The sequence below is a fragment of the Carlito syrichta genome, unplaced genomic scaffold (genome assembly GCF_000164805.1).
Source record: "Carlito syrichta isolate Samal-C Ts95f unplaced genomic scaffold, Tarsius_syrichta-2.0.1 Scaffold304465, whole genome shotgun sequence".
NCBI lineage: Eukaryota > Metazoa > Chordata > Mammalia > Primates > Tarsiidae > Carlito > Carlito syrichta.
The window spans coordinates 497,049-502,035 of record NW_007248561.1 but is presented as its reverse complement, the minus strand read 5'-3'; the positions used below and the strand labels follow the sequence as shown (position 1 = coordinate 502,035).

Sequence of the window (4,987 nt, the reverse complement as noted above, 5' to 3'; positions counted from 1 at the left end):
AGAGCTGGAACTACAGGCGTGCGCTACCACACCCGGCTAATTTTTTGATTTATTGTAGAGATGAGGTCTCACCAAGTTGCCCAGGCGGGTCTCGAACCCGCAGGCTCAGGTAATCCACTCACCTAGGCCTCCCAAAGGCATGAGATTACAGGCTGAGCCACTGAGCCCAGCTGAAATGTGTTCTTTAAAAACTAGTAGCAGCAGTCACAGAGTGCTGTGGGAGCTCAGGGGAGAAAGCTGCTAGCTCAGCCTGGGTGGGGGTTGGAGGTGGAGAGATGCCCTGGGAAAACTTGGCAAAAGTGATGCTGGAGCTGAGTCTAGAAGAGAAGGGGACGGCTTGGCCAGGTGAGAAGCTTAGGGGTGAGAGAGACAAATAAGCTCATAGTTTATCCCAGAAGCTTCCTACTGTTCAGTATAGTGGCATGGCAGTTGACATGGTAGAAGGTGAAGCAGTATAGGTGATGAGGGAATGCCACATTCATGACTTGGGTCTTTATACTCAGGGCAGAGGGGACCCTGTGAAAAGGTTTTAAGGAGAGGAATGACATGTTTGGATCCATGTTTTGGAAGGATTTCTGTGGGGTTCCATTAGAGGAGGGGAAAGAAGAGGAGAGGAGAAGAGAGGTTACGGGCTGGAGACCTCTTCAGAGACATGGCAGGCTTCTGAGAGAGGAGCCTTGGTGCTGGGGGGGGGAGTCTTTGCTGAAAAAGTACTGTGTGTAACCAGTGCCAGGGGCAAGCTCCCTGCATGAGCCTGAGCTTCTCTGCCCAGCACAGAAGTGCCTGGTACATGTGCCCCTCTCTTCCAGATTGCAGGTCACATGAGCAGCTGGGGAGGTGATGCTGCCCTCTCAAGTCAGTTGTAAGGGGTGCTATACTAGCTTGCTTGTATCTTTCATTTGACCTTTGGGGAAAGCAAAAGTTGTACTGGTTAAGAGCTTATTTGGAGCCAGGTGCGGTAGCTCACACCTGTAATCCCAGCACTTTGGAAGGCGGAGGCTAGAGCATTGCCTCAGTCCAGGGGTTCGAGTCCAGCCTGGGCAACTTGGTGAGACCTCATCTCTACAGTGAATATTAGCTGGGTGTGGTGGCGCATACCTGTGGTTCCAGTTACTTGGAAGGCTAAGATAGAAGGATCGCCTGAGCCCAGCAGGTTGAGGCTGCGGTGGCCGTGAGGGTGCCACTGCACTCCAGCCTAGGTGACAGAGTGAGATTCCTACTTAAAAAAAAAATGGCAGATCTGGGTTTTAATTCCAGCCGTGCTGGTCACGAGCAGTTACTTACTCTCTTTGTGCCCAGCTTTCTCATCTGTAATATGGGGACAACAGGAGTACCTCCCAAGCAGGACAGTTGTGAGGGTTAAGTAAGATGTTGCAGGATGAGTACTTTGCACACACTGAGTAGTAAATGCTTGCTTGGTAAACGTCTGCTGTTATTACAGGCTACAGGAAAGAACTTTCAGGAATTAGTTGAAGCAATTCATGGCAACTAGAAGTGTGTCCCATTGAGCTGTCAGATGTCCTGAGGCGATCACAAGATCGCAGATCATGGAATTTTATTGTATTCTTTTTGAAAAGGAAATCTATGGGGAGTTTGCCCAGTCTGTATGAGAGCCATGCAGATGATTCAGCTCAGCTCTTTAAAAGGAGCCATTTTTAAAAATAGAAGTAGGACTGCTGAGAAAAAAATAGTATTTTAAAGTATACATGAGAAAAAAATGTATTTAGAGTTTCTTCCATGTGTGTTCCTGCTAGCAACCCTAGTGTGGTACCTGAATTAGCAGCTCAATACGCATCAAACACATTGTGTGGGGTGACTCAAAATACAGAGCCCCAGTTCCACACACATGAGCTCCCATGTGTGGCTGGATATGGAGGCAGAAGGAGGATGGAGAGGCAGTCCCTGCCCTGGAAGAGGTCCCTAACCAATCAGCACTTGCACACATCTTGGTGAATCTCTCACAGAAATCTGTGTGGCATGTGGCAGAACTGAGTGGAAGGAGTGATTCACCTTAGGGATGCGGCGGAGATTGGGAAGAATTTAAGAGAGCCCTTAGAACTTGAACTGGGTCTTGAAAAGTGAATAGAGTTTTCTGGGGGCCCAATCAGCCCTTCAGACAGAGGGAGCAGCATGGCATGGGTGTGGATGGGTGCTGGTGCATGTGGCGCTTTAGGTACCACCTGGTTCTAGCCCAGGAGAGCTAGACAGGTGCTGGTGCCAAGATGCTAGGTCTTTGCATTCTGCTGGTGATGGAGGCCTGTGTTGTGGAGGAAACATACTTATTAGCCCTGCATCTGCTTCAGAGGACGGACTGGGGAGAGTGAGTCTGCAGTCCCTGTAGGAGGCTGTTGCAGGAATCACAATGAGGGATGAGAGGGTCTTGGATCAGGATACAGGCAGTGGGCCTGAGAAGAAGGGCAGAGAGCAGAACTGTCTGGGAGAAGTCAGCTGAACTCTGGGAGTGTTTGGAAGTGATGGCCAAGGGAGGAGAAATTGGCAGGTGACCCTGAGGCTCTTGGTTTGGGTGACAGAGTGAATGATAGTGCAGAGATAGGGATGGCTCAGGGATAAGATAATGGCCAATGAGTTCTGCCAGCTCATTCACTAAGTCCTGAGCTGCCCTCCCAGGAGAGGATCCGTTGCAAAGTCTTGTGGAGCTCTGTCTGGCTTTGGGCCAGGCTTCCCTCTGCTTTTGCTTGAGTCAGCACCTGGGAGAAGGGCAGCCTTCCTTTTTTCACCTTTCCTCTGCCCAGGTTTGGTCAGGGAGGTGAACTTCTTCAAGTCTCAGGAACTCCAGTTGCTGGGTCTGCAAAACTGCTACAAATCTTCAGCCTTCCGGTGGCCCTAAGAGCATTTTCCTCTGCAATAGCCACCCTAATTCAGCAAGCCAGAACCCACGGATGGGATCCTGAAAAGCAGAGGACCCCTGGAGGGAGACTGAGATCTAGAGAAAGACAGTGAGATTGGATCTACTCCCTGACCCTGGGTCAGCAGATTCAGCCCCTCCTCCCAGGAAGGATTGGCATCTGCCAGAGGCCACCTAGAACTCACTCAGAACCATCAGAGAGTGAGAGGAAACTGTACAGTACTCTTGTCCCTGAGTCCTCAGGGAGCTCGGAGTTGGATTGGGCTGTGGAGAGGGGTGGGCAGGCCTTCAAGCAGGCCCTTTGGAATTTGGGATATTTTCAGCATCTGTCCTTGGGTTTGTGGTCTAAAGAAAGTAGATGAGAAAGTAGCCCAAAATAAGAGCATTGATTCCTCCTCTACCTGCTCAGGTGAGACTGTGAAGGTGGCTCAGGGCTCACAGCAGCCCTGCATATCCTTCCAGGCTCTCTCATCAAGATCCCAGAGGGGAAAGGATGGAGTTGCTTGCCTTGATTTACTGTCTTAGAGATGGGTCACTTTGGCAACTGTGTGGTTAGGTCAGTTTTGGCTACATTGTGTCACATCGTGAGTGTAATTTTTTTCAACAAATACTTTGCTGATGAACACTTAGGTTTATTTTCTGACTTTTTTTCCCCAAACAAAGCTGAAGTGACTTTCTTCATGCATTTGATTTTTGTCCTCCTTGGATGTCATCTGCAGGATAAACTCCCTAGAAGTGGGGGCTGCTACCTCAAAGAATACCTTTTATTAGTAGTAGTAGTATTGCTTAAAGAATTACTGGGTCCCCTTTTAATAAACTGGAGCAGCCTTATTTTTCCTCCAGCAAGTGAGTCTACTCTCTTGGGTTGAGTTCCTTAGGGGGGTGCTGACATCCTCTCTCCCTGAAGAGGCTGCAGCCCAATGGTGTTCATTCTTTTCTGACTATGACAGTCTTTTTTTTTTCTTTTTTTGAGTTAGAGTCTCTTTCCAGCCCAGGCTGGAGTGCAGTGGCACACTCACAGCTACCCCAGCATCGACCTGCTGAACTCTGGTGATCCTTCTGCCTCAGCCTTCCAAATAGTCGGAATTACAGGCATGCGCTACCATACCCGGCTACTTTTTTGATTTATTGTAGAGATGAGGTCTCGCCAAGTTGCCCAGGCGGGTCTCGAACCCGCGGGCTCAGGCAGTCCACTCACTTCGGCCTCCCAAAGCGTGGGATTACAGGCAGAGCCACCGAGCCCAGCCCACCTGATGATTTCAAAGAAACTATAGTTGTTGGAAGCATCAGACGTAGAACAAATGAGTAGTCTTGTCCTTCAGAATGAAGCTGTCCTTTCTAAATGTTTGTAGACCATCACCTACTTGGCAAGAGAGAGAGAGAGAGACAGTAGATCTTCAGCCTTTAGGAAGTCTGCAACCCAAGGTTCAGCAGGAAGGAAAGTGGGCTGGTCGTGGTGATGGAATTGGCAAGAGCAGCACTGATGTGCCTGTCATTTGCCTTTGGGGCAGAGCCCATGTGAGGTGTGTTAAAGGGATAGGAGTGCTTCTAGGGAGATGCTCGGTTCAGCCCCTTGGGGACCTTGGGCCTGGTGTAGCCCAACATTCCTTTGGGCTTTAGGAACCTCAATGCTGGCATCTACTGACTCTGGAGAGCAGGAGTCCTACTTTTGTGGTAAGTATGGCACTTCTAGCGTTACCAAGTTTGGGATGAGCTTCACAGTATATGCACTCTTCTAACTCTTCTAAGGTGGTCCCTCCTGAAAAAAACAGGAAGGAAACCAGCAAAAGAAGGATTCCCCACCACCTCCAGGTCCCTTGCTGACTACTTTGCAATACAGTATTGTCTCTAAGGAAGCAGGGGCTGTCTCTGTTTTGCAGAGGAGAACACCAAGGCTCAGAGGAGTTAGGTTGCCTTTCCACTACTACACAGCCAGTAAGGGCAGTGCCGGGATTTCCAAACCACCTGTGTGACCCTAGAACCCACGTCATCCATTCCTTCATCCTAGCCAGGATCCAGCCTCAGAGCCCAACCTACATAGAATCTTGGGCTCATGGATCCGTGGGGCTGGAAGGGACTTTTTTTTTTTTTTGAGTTGGAGTCTCACTCTGTCGCCCAGAC

At 49.6% G+C, this 4,987-nt stretch overlaps 1 protein-coding gene across 1 annotated transcript in view; it reads left to right on the top strand.

Moving 5' to 3' along the window:
• The first annotated feature begins 3,232 nt into the window (after nt 1-3,232).
• The window catches only part of STK40 (serine/threonine kinase 40), a 37,572-nt gene continuing 35,817 nt past the window's right edge, over nt 3,233-4,987 (top strand). Inside the window, exon 1 of the mRNA XM_008059975.2 lies at nt 3,233-3,275. The gene's annotated coding sequence lies outside the window, so the exon portion shown is untranslated. The remainder of the gene's footprint in view (nt 3,276-4,987) is intronic.